Raw genomic sequence first — 14,007 nt, 5'->3', positions numbered from 1 at the left:
CAACACTTCAATTTTCCCTTATTCAATGTCTAAGGGAAAAAAACATGCTTTGTAAAAAATGCTCAAAAAAATCGCTTAGTGTCCATGAAAGCTGAAGTTTATATACGTTGCGCACAAGGATATATTATCTTGAATTTGTTAAGATCATGACCACAAACAATGTTAAAAAGTGGTGTAAACTTTGAAAAGTGAATCAGAAAGTTGACGTTTTTTAAAATAATTTTTTCTCTTTAGATCTTTAAAATATGAAACACAGAATTTTTGGCGAATTTTCAAAGGTAGTTGTTTTCGAACTTTTTGTCAATTTTCAATTTCTCAGATTTTCCAAAACGTTAAAACATCTTTGCACTGAATATTGAGTATAAAACAAGATTTTCAGAATAAATTTATATTTAGCAGAAATTGCCTTTCATACCGGTTCTAGTGAATTACATAATGCTTTCCAAAAATATTGAAAGTTGTTTAATTTTTTTCGTCAAAGTTAAAATAAGTTTTTTCAACGATAACAATTTTGTTTTGCAATTAAATTGTTCCAAACAGAGGGTGAATGACCACGAACGTTAAAATCCTCTTTAAACAAATAAAAATAAAATAGAATTATTTCATAATTCATGCATTAGGGGTGAATCACCCCAGAGGATGAAAATCCCGTTAAAAAAAAAATCATGCGTAAGAGAGTTGAGGGTTTATTAAATTAAACTGTCGAATTGACGAATTACAGTATAGAAAATTTTGTAAAACAATTTACAAAGCTCTGAAGCATAAAAAGAAAGGCAGGAGCAGCGAGCGAGTCATGCAGATTCATATATGATCTCATTGTTATGACGTAATGGTCGACAAAATACGTTCTTCTTCGCTCGATTCCAACAGTCGAACTTTTCGCGCTGTTTTTTTTTCTCCTTGTGCAATGTGGAAATTAAATCTGTGTTTGAAATAAACGAAGGGAGTCGATGCGTCATCAAGCTTGGTCGTACAAAGTGTTCCTGAAAAAAAGGGGGTTGCAATGCTGCTGGCCAGGCAGACACAATGATAAATCCATCTAAGTTCGCGTTTTGTTCAAAATATTTTTGTACTATCACTTTTACAACCTTTTTGTTTTCATCATTTGTTTTTTTATTCAGGAGTTATGATTGTTTCTATTCATACCTTAGTGTTTATAAGTGAATACCTAGTATTGTTTTATACAAATTTTTGTTATTATAAAGCGTATTTTAAATATAGTCAAATGAAGATGCATTACAATACTGCTACAAAACTTGTAGAAAATTCAACTAAATTTTTTTTAAGGTTATTATGAGAGTTTACTTTATGAAGTTATTTAAAAACTTGTTTATGGATTATTTATTTGTAAGTTTCAAGACAACAGAGTGCATTAATTTTATTCTTTTGTTTTTCATTTATTTGTTAACAATTTTGTTTTGTTTTTGTTTTGTCGAACTGGTCTAAGACTTCTTATAAAATCGCTAGACTAGAGGATGTCAAAAGTTGACGGTACTTTTCATTTCTTATTTGTATCCTATTTAGCAATGCCGATTTTTCAATGAATAGGATTCTTAAAGTAAACAATAAAAGCATAGGAGAATATGTTTCAAGAATAAGATCCTTACACTTGTGAAATGTGTCTTCTGATCATTTCCTTTTCTCCACATCCGCACAAAAATTTAGCATAAGTTTATTTTCTTTCATCCTTTTTTCTTATTTTCCTTTCTATCTATTGACTAATAGGACGTGGCCGGCGCTGTTATTCATGTATAAAGAGAGCGCTTTTGAATTCGTTCTACTTAGCCACGCCTGCACGGTTATGGAATTCGAAATGTTTAAGTTTTAATGATGACGAAATAAATTGTTGAACACAAAAGTATCAAATCAGTTTTAGTAAAAGGGGGCATTTCGGATTCAATGACAATCAAACTAAGCTAAGCTAACCCGTGTCCAGTTTCTTTCGTGAAAATTCCTTGGTTATTCGTTTCATTTGTTCTAAAATAATAATGAAGCGCATCAAGTTTTCATATCTAAACAAATTCAGACTGCATAATTTTTTTCGACAGAATATATGTTTACTCTGCAGCATCTTCTTCTTGGGGGAATCATGAAGTTTCTTTTTTTGGTGAGTCTCCAAAAGGCTATTTTTCATCAAAAATTTTGGTTTCTTTTTTTCTTTTCACTATACTGCCGTTGGAAGCATAATTGTCACATGTTACAAAAAGGCAAAGCGAGAAAAACGCAATCAAAGTTTCACAAAAACACTTTGCTGTTATCGCACAGTTTCACAATTTTTGTTGACTTCAGTGCCGTAGATCTCTAAAGTATACTCCTATCATATGAGCCTCGATAAAAATTTTCCAAGAAGAACTGTTTTTTCAATGAAAATCCTTGTGTGACATTTATGCCGCGAAATTCTATGAATAGTCGGAAAATGGACGCATTGTCACACCACGAACATTTTCCCAGTAGTTGTTTGGTTTGGCATTTCGTGTGTGGCTCTTGTGTCTTATTCGTGAATGGATGCTTAAGTTGAAAAAAAAACAGGTCTGAATCGGATTATTTGAAAGCGTACATTATCTGATGACAAACATGAAGTCTTTAACGGGTTCGATCAATAAAACGGCACGGGGGAGCAATTTGCGGGGGCTCACTTACTTCAGAAGAAGCAACATTTCTTCAACTAATTGTAAGCTACCGTGCTGAAAATGTCGCAACCGCCAGAGAAGCGATACCAGAAGAGGAAAATCAATCCGTTTGAAGTGAACGGTCCTGGGTCAAGTTTCGGATGAAGTAACTCTTTCGGAATGGTTCGTAAACATTAAAAAACAGACATCTTCGGTAATTTTCGTGGTGCGTCATAATCAAAAACTCAAAGCAAAACCAAAAAAGAACTGGTCTGCTAAACCCCCTACAATCACATATGGCCATCCTGGACAGTTGTGGATTACAGTTCCACGGCGCCGGAAGAGTAATAATTTGAATAATGTTGTTAAGCGGGCTACGTTTTCATGCACTCTTCCAAGCGCCAGCAACGAACCCGAAGCAGTTTGCAGAGTCTATGCTGGGATGTCGCGAAAACAGTGACCCTTCCCCCTCTATATATTATGTGTATAGCACCAAACCGAATAGCGACAGTAGGACTAGCGACGCTTTTTTACTAGCGAGATTCCTGTCATTCACTGGTTTGTTGTTCTTTTGTCAGTCCAGTAGGGGATTTCAATGTAGTACTCGAACATTGTTTACGTTATTTACTGTTTATTTTCTCTAGGCCATCAATCGCATGCTACAAGTCTCCTAGGAAACTCGCGATGCGTCGTTATTATTTTCAACGTCGCGACGTATACGACGTGTCGCTTGTAGGCAAAGCTGCTATGATCATTAGCGCTCATATTTTGGATTTTTTCTGCATGCATAATATCTCCGTGATTCCCTCCCGACTAGCAAGGACACGTATGCCAAGTTTGGTGAAAATCTATTTAGACGTTCCGAAGTTATAATACGTTCATTTCTTGAGTGTGACAAATATGCGTTCAATTGGCTAAGTGTGACTGTTATGCGTCCATTTTTTCAAGTGTGACAAATTGACTTTGAATTTTTCTTGAAATTTCTAGAATAAACTTTAATTTTCGACAAAGAATTTCAATAATACGTATCAAATTACGACGATTGGCAAAAAAAGTCAAAAACGTTGAAATGTCATGTGACATGTGACAATTATGCGTCCAACGGCAGTATAGGTCTGGTACACTATAAACTACTACAGGACGAGGCCGGCGTCGTGATTGATGATTAATAAGAGAGAAAGAGAGAGTTCGTTCTTCATATATGTTCGTTCTACCAAGTCAGGTCTTGGATTATGGATGAGAGTTTGAAATCTACCAGTGTGATCCAAATACTGAAAGAAAAACATTCACTGACATTACAATACTTTTCCGACGCCCTATTATTGGCCACTCCTCGTCGCGACGCTTGGTGCATATATAGTTGTAACAAGTTAACGATAATATCATCATTCAGTCCAGCAACTCTCACTCTCATCTCGGTGCCGTCGCCGTCGTCGCGTCGTTTATAAGTTTAGAACGTCCTACCTAACTAACACGGACAGACGGCTAACCGACCAGGTGACGCATCACTGTTGTTGCACAGCTGTGTTGCTGTTGCTGGCCTGCCCGACCTTAGCAGTAGCTTCGATCGATCCGTCGAACATTAGTTTACGAGGAAACGTCGCGTAATACGCACGCCGCCGCTTGACCGTTGGCAGAACTGAAACAGAATACATATTCGTGTGCTTAAATCGTTGAGTTAAAATTCTGTGCAGTAGAATACGGACACTTTGCCGAATTGATAACAGGTTGAGATTACACAAATATAGCGACTTGGTTAGAGCGCTGCGTATCCACGCCGATTCCACGCGTGAGTGTTTTCCGGTATCGTCGCCGTATCCATTGAATAGTCTTGTATTATTTAGCTGGAACGCGAAAACAAGTGAGCGCCCATGTTATTGTTATTTAAATCGCTTCGTTCTTCAATGAACTTTTGCCCTTGCGTTTATTTTGTTGCGCACCCTTCGGAATTGTCTATATTCCTATTCCGAGAGCAGTGTTTTGGCCGTTGGTTTTGATAATTTTTTTTTTGTGTGGTTCGGATTTGCATCCGTCTTGTGGTGGGCAGTCGGACGCAATGCTAGTGGAAGAATATCTAGGGAAATTCGATGCGCAATGGTTTATTTTTAGTGAACTGAGCAGTGTTCGCTCTTATATTCTGGAAATATCGTAACGTCCCTCTTGAAATCGGATTAGCAATACAAATTCAGAACGAAAGCTGGTCAAAATTTGAGTAGGCGTTTCGAGTGGGGAAGAAATGTTACGCTACTGAAAAGTACAGTGTATTCTCCCATGTGCAATTTTTATCAGTGAATGTTTTTTCAATGATAACGAAAATACCATAAATGCATCGAATGTGGTTACACGAAATGTTGCTTAGTTTTGTCGACTTTAGGCTGAAGCATCATTGATACATGGTTCTTTCTGTGGCCTGAATGTCGCAGCAGTTAAATCTATAATACGTTTAGCTAGAGGTTTCGTGTGAGTGATAATCGTGTTTTTTTTTCTTCGTATTTCCAACATTCAGGTGCTTGTTAGAAATCATCGATAAAAGTTTAATCCAGGTAAGTTTCGTTACTTTTATACTTATACTGATTTTTCAAAAATTGGATAATTTCATTTTTCATTGAGAAGAAAGGAAAAAAAATAGATATTTTAGTTTTAAATCTGATTATAATTTGGTGTCTGACTATAGTTTGGTCTGCAATGTCAATGTCGCGTTGTCATTTAAATTCTACGTTGTTTCGAAACTTGTTAAAATGTGAATTTTAATATGATTTCACCACCCCCCTGAGCCCTTCCAACGCCCCTCAAATTTCAAATTTGCGCTCACCGCCTCCCTGGAATCTCTCAACGCCCAAAAGGGGGCGGTAGGGACCACTTTAAAAATCATTGATTTACATGGAAAAACAAACTTTTACATAAATTTAATCAGGAAAATCTGAATCAAAGAACATTCATGGGGTTTTATAGCATAGCATTGGGCGACTACACACATCTGGAATTGGCTGAATTGGCACGAGGTACAACCAAGGTATGGGGATGAATAAACCAACTGGTTTGAAAAAAAAAATACAACCAAGTTTGCCGAAATCACAGAAAAATCTGTAATATCACAGCATTTTGAGCAAATTTTCATCACAGAATCTGTGTCACAGAACACAGAATTTTGGAAAATTCACAGATTTCATAGAATTTTTAAATTTTGAAGGATTTCCAAAATTATATTTTTTTGGTTAAATATTTAGATTTTTACTTTGTTATTCAGTAAAGTTCGATAAGATTGTTTATTTTAATTGATTTTACTCAACTTAAATGCAAAAAATACCCAACTGATCATGAAATTTCAATGAAATTAATGGAAATAGCTACACAGAAAACCATCACAGAATTTTTGGGTGAAATCACGGAAGTGAGATTTTTTTTTTCTCAAAAACACAGATTTTTTTTTCGGCAACCTTGGGGTAAACAAGTTTAACACTAGTAGGCCAAATGTGTACCTGGGTTCAATACTCATTTGGGGTCGTTCACATACCACGTGGACAACTTGAGAGGGGGAGGGGGGTATGGAAATGTCCACGCTTGTCCACGGAGAGGGGGGTTGGGGTTTGGGTCATATCCACGTGGACATACTTACTTTAAAAGTATTTTCTAAAGATGAATAAAAATTAAGAGGTTTAAATCAAAATCTTGAAATAGCAAAGCTTTCCAGCTTAAGTTTAAACAATTAGTAGCTACTTAAAAGCAAGTGATAAGCATAATAATTTACAAATATAATATTTAAAAAAAACTGTGATACCAGGAAATTCTTACTCGTTTTTTTTTTTTTTAAATCAGCCAATTCTATAACAAGAAGGCAAAAAATGGTGTTACACAACAATGACACTCCGCTCTAGAATCGTTGACCTGGTTTCAATATCTTGAAATTTCTGGTCCTTCCAAATCCGATAATGCTATTATGACAGTAAATCTAAAAATATTTGGAACAAATTTATCATGTTCACATGTCAAACAATGGATTTCGAGCATAAAATATTATGGAAGTTTTTTTATATGGTATTGTTACGGATTTTTAAATAAACAAACTGGTAAACAAATGAAAAAAGTCGAACAGCAAAGCCGAATCACACCTTTTTCTTAGATCCTGACCTAAGAAATTCAATTGTGTCCTCAAATTTTGCAGATCACGTCAAGAATAAAGTCTAGTTGACGTTTATGTTTTAATCACTTTCCCTATCTAAACTGCATTTTTGGCTATCAAACCATAAATTTATTAAAATTCAAATTAAACAAAATGGCATTTCTGAGGACAAAATCCATAAAACTGGAGTAATTTGACTCTGCTTAAAGTTCAATGTTGAGGTTGATGATCATTTAAAATAATGTTTAAAGAACGCAAAAATTTCATCAGAAAGAATGGAACGGGGTAACCAGATCAATTGTCGGCGATGTGGGCCTATCTAGACCATTTCTTGATGCTTTTTTGTTGATCGATTAGAAGACGCTTCGTGTGTCGGGAGCCAGTTCCATCAAATGTCGCAGTGCCGTGGTCCAAATAATTGATTTTTAAGTACAGAGAATGTTTTAAAATCTCCATAACCGGATTGATCCTATGATTTGGTTTTCCGTTTTTCGATGCTAAACAAAAACTTCCGAGGCAATTTTCGCGGAGCTGTCAAAAGTACAATCAACCACTAGTTTTACTCATGGCCAACTCTCAGGAGCATTCATGGAGTTTTATAATGAAAAAATATCGCTTCTGCTTAACTCGAAAATTTTGTAACTCATTTCATACTTTGAGCAAAGTAACATCTAAATATGTGCAAAATCTAGATAAATTATTTTAAGTCTTTCAGACAATATTCAGCTACAATAATTTGAAAGTAAATCCAAAAAAATGTGCTAATGCTTGTGTGTATTTTCGTTCCCTTTTATATTATAATTTTCTTGTGAGACATACATAGTAAGATGAGAATTCAACTTAACTTTGGTTCAGACTCTGATGAAAAATTTGCAGACTCATCATTGAAAAACTGAAAATTTGGTAGCGAATCGAGAAAAAACCCCGACTCATATAAATAATGTTCGTAAAACAGCTGATAACTGTAAAATATTGTATGATTGAAATCGTGAAAAAAAAATTTGATCTGTCGATCTGCTAAAGATGCAAATGAATTCGCATTTGGCGAAAATCATCAACTCGGAATAATCCCCAACAAGTTAGCATTTCATCCGGCGAAGCTATGATAGATTAACAGATTCAATTTTGCAACGCGTGCACACAGAACTGAATCGATAATCAAGTGCAGCAGCAAGCAAGCAACCAAACCACCACTATTTATGACTCAGCTTAAAATCAAGGCTACTTCCGACAATTCACCAAGTGGGCAACGTTCTAAGACGTCTAGCAGTGAAGCTGTTTATACGACCGTGGTCGATTTGCATGTAAATAAACCCTTTAAACCCGCCACTATTTTACTGGATGGCGCTTAAACATTGATTAAGTCGTTGAGATGTAGCTCAGTCATTCCACAGTCTATCAACTTTGGTGATATTGGATTCCGATAACCTTTGTAGAAAAGTTCGTTTTTCATATGTTGTGTTCAATAGGAAATCTAAAGCTGGAATCGATTTCACTGTAGGATTGTTACAATCGAGATGGACACGTACCAAGTTAGATACTAGCTTTATCAGTAACAACAATAAAATGTCCATGCTCAAACAAACTGGTCATAGGTCCGATGTTCTCTTTGTGCTCGATTATTTTGTGTATCGTCGTCATATCATGTTGCGCGATTTCAATGATGACATCACCTTTCGGCAGTCTTGATAATCAGCGCGCGGGGGACAATGCGAGAACAACAGTATACATATACCGTAAGGTCGATGTACCTTTTATTGTGTCCTATTATCCGCTGAGGCTGGTATTTTCAAAGATATTTAGTTGTTTATCATAAAGAAGAACCGAATTGAATCTTCGCATTTGCACCTCGCTTCACTTGGAACCTGTTGATAGGAGAAGGTTTTGAAAGTAGGTCATAATGTGATTCAATTGTTTCTCATTAAATTATCGTTGTGCCAATCAGTCGGACGATTTTGACTAAGATTGCATTTCATATGGGTTTTATTCTCAGGCTGACCCATGGCTTTGAATGTTTTTCGATTTTCTTGTCTGGAACAAGCTTTTAAATCTTATCTTATGTAAAAAATCAGTGTTGTACATGTAATTTTTCACGATTAACAAATACAGGTTTGATAAAAAAAGTGCATTTAATTTTCACTCTATTGTGTTGTAAGTCTACCTGTTTGAATGATTCAACTAAATCAAAGCAGTCGAATGATTCCTTTTAATTCAACCACGGTAAATGAAAAGTTCATTTTTTATTTACCGTGGTTGAATTAAAAGGATTCTTTCGATTGCTTTGATTCATTTAATTTTATTTATCCATTTACTAAGATGGGTTCAGGGGTTTAATCCCCCCATGAAAATTTTTTCTGAGTATTTTTGTTTGAATTTATCGTAGTAACGGAAAATTACTTCATCCCAAAAGATATTTAAAAATAACTGTTAGTTTAGTTTAAGTTTTAGTCGTGGTTTATTAATGCAACATAAGATTTATATCTTTTAATTCGTTACAAATGGTAGGTAGAAAATAATTCATATTTGTTTCTGAGGTATTCATTTAAATTGCGCCTATTTCACTAACTATGCTCCGTAGTCTGCAAATGTTGCTTTAATTCTATTGCCTCTCGCCAAGCCATGCCAGTAAATCTCTTTTAAAGATACTTTTCGAGTTAATCTGTTTAATTTCTTCAGGTAGTGAATTCCAGTTTACAATGCCTCTTATTAGGGAAGAATTACCACAGAGAACAGACGTACAAGCTCGAACAAAAAATCTTCCAAAAAGTGTGTAAAATTTCAAATGCTGACATTCAAAAAATACGTTAGAAATTGACTTGAAATAGTGCAATCTATTGTGCCGTTCAAAAGTTACAAATTTTCAGGTGGCCAGTTTTCGAAAAGACCCAGCCAAAAGAAACAGAAAAATTGTTCAAAACTATCGTTGGAAATTTTACACAAGTTTCGTGGGCTAGCTTGTATGTCTGTTCTCTGTGGAATTACTATAATAGGACGAACTGTGATAAGGAATAAGTAAGTTTGCAGTACTTGCGCTTCTTAACCCTCATCCGCATTAGGGTGTCATTTTGACACCATTGCAGGTTTGAAGGCTTGTAACTTCTTTCAGAAGCTTCAAAATACAAAAATTTCTTCGGGGACCCTAAATGAATTCAAAAGTTCTTCAATATTGCATCTTTACTTTTTTTATGGACGAACCCTGGAAGCCTGGACAAAAAAACTCCCTTTTCCGACTTTTGGTGTCATTCTGACACCACAAAAGTAAAATCTATTTAAGTCGTTTGAATTATTATGAACTTCATATCAAACTTATATCAATAGAAACCTTGTAATGTCAGTAAAATATGTTTAGAACATTATATACAGCTAAAGTTACTAGTTTTCTCGTTATTCAGCATGAAAGAAAAAAAATCCGAAAAAACATGCCTCACGAAAACTGCTGTAGTTCATATGCTACACGTCCAAAAAAAATATTTGCCTTATGCATATGAAAGCTGAAGTTAACGCCTACATCATGGAGACAAGAAATATTTTTTTTAAATTTTTTTTAATGAAATGGTCACAAAAAGTTTAAAAAAGTGGTCTAAAAAACCTACTTTTCATTCGATTGCTAGTAAATAATGTTTGAGCGATGGTAGAGTTTTGAAAAAAATATGACTACAAAATGTACTAAAATTCCAACATTTTGCTGTCTTTAGATTTTTGATGCAACAAAAATTGAATTAACTGGAATTTTTCAAAGTTCACTACTTTGCGCGATTTTTTTACAAATTGAAATTTCATCTGTTTTTGTGGTCCACTATCGGGTTGTACCCAGATTATCAGTGCTTTTACTTTGTTTGGACCAATCAAGAGTATATTCATTGGAAAGCACATTTAATCTACATTCTAGTGAGGTGCTACAATTCACGCTGTGAGATTTCACAAAAATATGAAAATTATAAACGTAAAATCATTCCTGAATTTCTAGAACTACAAGCACCGCGTCCAGCAAATCGTATTTGTTTGCTCTCCGAGTAGGTACGGTGGGTGGTGATTCGGGCAGAGAGCGAAGCCGACAGACGAAATAATGATGCGTGTCGTGACTAGCAAACGAGAACTACTGTCAATAGAAAATTTCCAACCGCGAAACGTACGACACGCATCATTATTTCGTCTGTCGGCTTCGCTCTCTGCCCGAATCACCACCCACCGTACCTACTCGGAGAGCAAACAAATACGATTTGCTGGACGAGGTGCTTGTAGTTCTAGAAATTCAGGAATGATTTTACGTTTATAATTTTCATATTTTTGTGAAATCTCACAGCGTGAATTGTAGCACCTCACTAGAATGTAGATTAAATGTGCTTTCCAATGAATATACTCTTGATTGGTCCAAACAAAGTAAAAGCACTGATAATCTGGGTACAACCCGATAGTGGACCACAAAAACAGATGAAATTTCAATTTGTAAAAAAATCGCGCAAAGTAGTGAACTTTGAAAAATTCCAGTTAATTCAATTTTTGTTGCATCAAAAATCTAAAGACAGCAAAATGTTGGAATTTTAATACATTTTGTAGTCATATTTTTCTCAAAACTCTACCATCGCTCAAACAGTATTTACTAGCAATCGAATGAAAAGTAGGTTTTTTAGACCACTTTTTTAAACTTTTTGTGACCATTTCATTAAAAAAAAATTTAAAATAATATTTCTTGTCTCCATGATGTAGGCATTAACTTCAGCTTTCATATGCATAAGGCAAATATTTTTTTGGAAATGTAACATATGAACTACAGCAGTGTTTGTGAGGCATGTTTTTTCGGATTTTTTTTCTTTCATGCTGAATAATGAGAAAACTTGTAACTTTAGCTGTATATGATGTTCTAAACATATTTTACTGACATTACAAGGTTTCTTTTGATGTAAGTTTTGTTTAAATCGGTCTAACACGCCAAAAGTTATAACGATTTGAGCTAATGGTGTCAAATTGACACCACAAGTGCTGATTAGGGTAATGAAATCTAATGCGGATGAGGGTTAATGGTATCTACATGGTACGAAGGTATGGAGGTTTATTAACTGTCAATATCTTGTGAATCGAAACCAAGGATCTGTAAAGAAGAAGGTTCGAAAAGTGGCACCCGAATAATCTTTCATGTAGATGCGAAACTCTGGAAAACCTGGACAAATTAAAAACATATCTCACACATCACAAATCACAATAGAAAAAATGAGGCAATAAGTATGTCTTGAAAAGTCTAATCTTAGTTGGAATGTCTAAATGAACTGTTGAAACTCTGAGCTGTTTTAGACAAAAGTAAATTTTCGAATATTGGGAGTTAGTTTGCAGGTCCCAATTTAAGTCACTTTGGAAAAAAGACCTAAATTGTTCGTTTTATCTACAAAGCATATTTTTTCAGCATTAACGTACATATCAGGGTATGGTAGTTGAGTTTTTAATCTAGATAAAAAAAAATGCTTTAGTTTTACTGGGATTTATCGAGAGCAAATTTACTGTTGACCAGTGCACAAGTTTAGCTAAGTCTTTATTTATTTTATGAGCAACTTCGTAATGATTGTTATGCCCATCGATGCAAAGGTACAATTGCACATCATCGGCAAAAATATGAATTGAACAAAAGTCGAGCACTGTAGGAAGATCATTAATAAATAACGAGAACAATATAGACCCAAGAACGGAGCCTGACACCTGACGGAGTCAGGCTAAAGTAATGCTCGTATAGAATACACCAAGCTACTATTAACCTATTATGGCTTTAATAATCACAATTTGAGATTCAACTTCAACATTGATTTTCTCAACACACGTCCAATGGCTCATACGACTTAATTAAAACAAACTCTAGAATTTTGATTAGCAGTTCATCAAAACCCATGGCATTTGATTTAATGGAGTAAACAGCATTTACGATTTCATGGCCAAGAACTTCATTGAAGTTAAAACTTCCATTATTTACAAAATAGGTTTCAAAACTGCTTGAACCGGAAGAAAAATTGGGAACAAAGTAATTATTAATTGCATCGACATTGAAATCCATGTTCACTGGGTTGTTTTGCATTTTGGAAATACCAAGATTTCGAACATTTTTCCACAGTTGCAGGGGTGGCAGATCAAAATTTAGCCGCTTTCTATCAAAATGGTCTTAGTTCTACGGACCAAAAATGTAACTCGATTTCGAAACGTTTTAAAAATATTTCTCTTTTCATCAGTTTTAAGACGAAGCCAGTTTTTATGCGCCAAATCGCCAAATTTCTACAGTTTGTTTTAAACTGTTCAACAAATAAATCAAGCATAAGTTTACTTTTTTTGGATGAGCAATTGGCATTGATGACCAAAAATATGAAAAAAAGGGTGCGAAATAAGAATAGTACCGGTCATGGCCGTAGGAACGGAGGGGGGGGGGGGGGGTTTGGGGGTTAAACCCCCCCCCCCCCCCATGAGGGTCCGAAAAAGCAAGCGAGATATTCTACTCTACACTCAAAATTTCAAATTTTTAATCAAATTATGATAATAGAGCAAAGATATTCAGGACTAAAAACTAATGCCAAAACCTCAAAACCCCAACCCAAGATCAAACTGTGCTATAGTTTTTCAAAATTTTCTAACTTGTTCGTAGAATAAGGTTGTCAGAATTTTTTCAGCACCAGCACGTATTCGGGCCGGATAAATCTGGGCTGTTTTATATAAAAACCCGGAAAAATCCGGGTATTTGGTTTCAAAATTGTCGACTAAAATCCAGGCAATACCGGGCAATTTTGGTTGAAGCATGATTTTTTTTAAAAATTTGCTCAAAAAATTTTGGACGCATAAATAATAAAAACAATAACAACACAATTTCATTTGTCTAAAATGTTCATTTAAGAATGAGAATGACAACAAACCCGGGCAAAATCTGGGCTTTTTCAATAAAATCCGGGCAACCAGATCGGACCGGATTTTTCCCAACTTTCATATTAAATATCCTGTTCAACCCGGTTAAAATCGGCCAATCTGGCAACCTTATCAAAGAAATTCAGGTCTGAATATTAAATTTCAAACTAAGCCCATTTTGGAGGTTCTGGTTCCATATTCCCATAACCTAAATTTGATATCTACATATTTTCCTATTTCTGATTCTGTATCAAGTCTTGGATGCTTCATTGTCAGTTCGAATAATCATCAAAAAATCGGAATGTAAAGCTGCTTTGAAATCCTGGTTCAAATTTGGTTTTTCATTTCATATTAAATTTGAATCATGTTTTTCGAAAATCATTTGCATTTTTAATATTTTGATAATAG

General features: G+C 35.0%; 1 protein-coding gene across 5 annotated transcripts in view; it reads left to right on the top strand.

The window, feature by feature from the left end:
• The first annotated feature begins 4,068 nt into the window (after window positions 1-4,068).
• The window catches only part of LOC129752512 (uncharacterized), a 59,308-nt gene continuing 49,369 nt past the window's right edge, over window positions 4,069-14,007 (top strand). Inside the window, exons 1-2 of one of the 5 annotated variants that reach the window (XM_055748293.1) lie at window positions 4,069-4,398; window positions 5,116-5,152. The gene's annotated coding sequence lies outside the window, so the exon portion shown is untranslated. Of the gene's footprint in view, window positions 4,471-5,115; window positions 5,153-14,007 lie in introns of all 5 variants that reach the window. The other 4 variants (XM_055748287.1, XM_055748299.1, XM_055748305.1 and 1 more) reach the window with 4 other exon arrangements.

The sequence above is a fragment of the Uranotaenia lowii genome, chromosome 1, assembly GCF_029784155.1.
Source record: "Uranotaenia lowii strain MFRU-FL chromosome 1, ASM2978415v1, whole genome shotgun sequence".
Lineage (NCBI taxonomy): Eukaryota > Metazoa > Arthropoda > Insecta > Diptera > Culicidae > Uranotaenia > Uranotaenia lowii.
The sequence above is the reverse complement of the archived record's forward strand: the minus strand, read 5'-3'. Positions and strand labels throughout refer to the sequence as shown.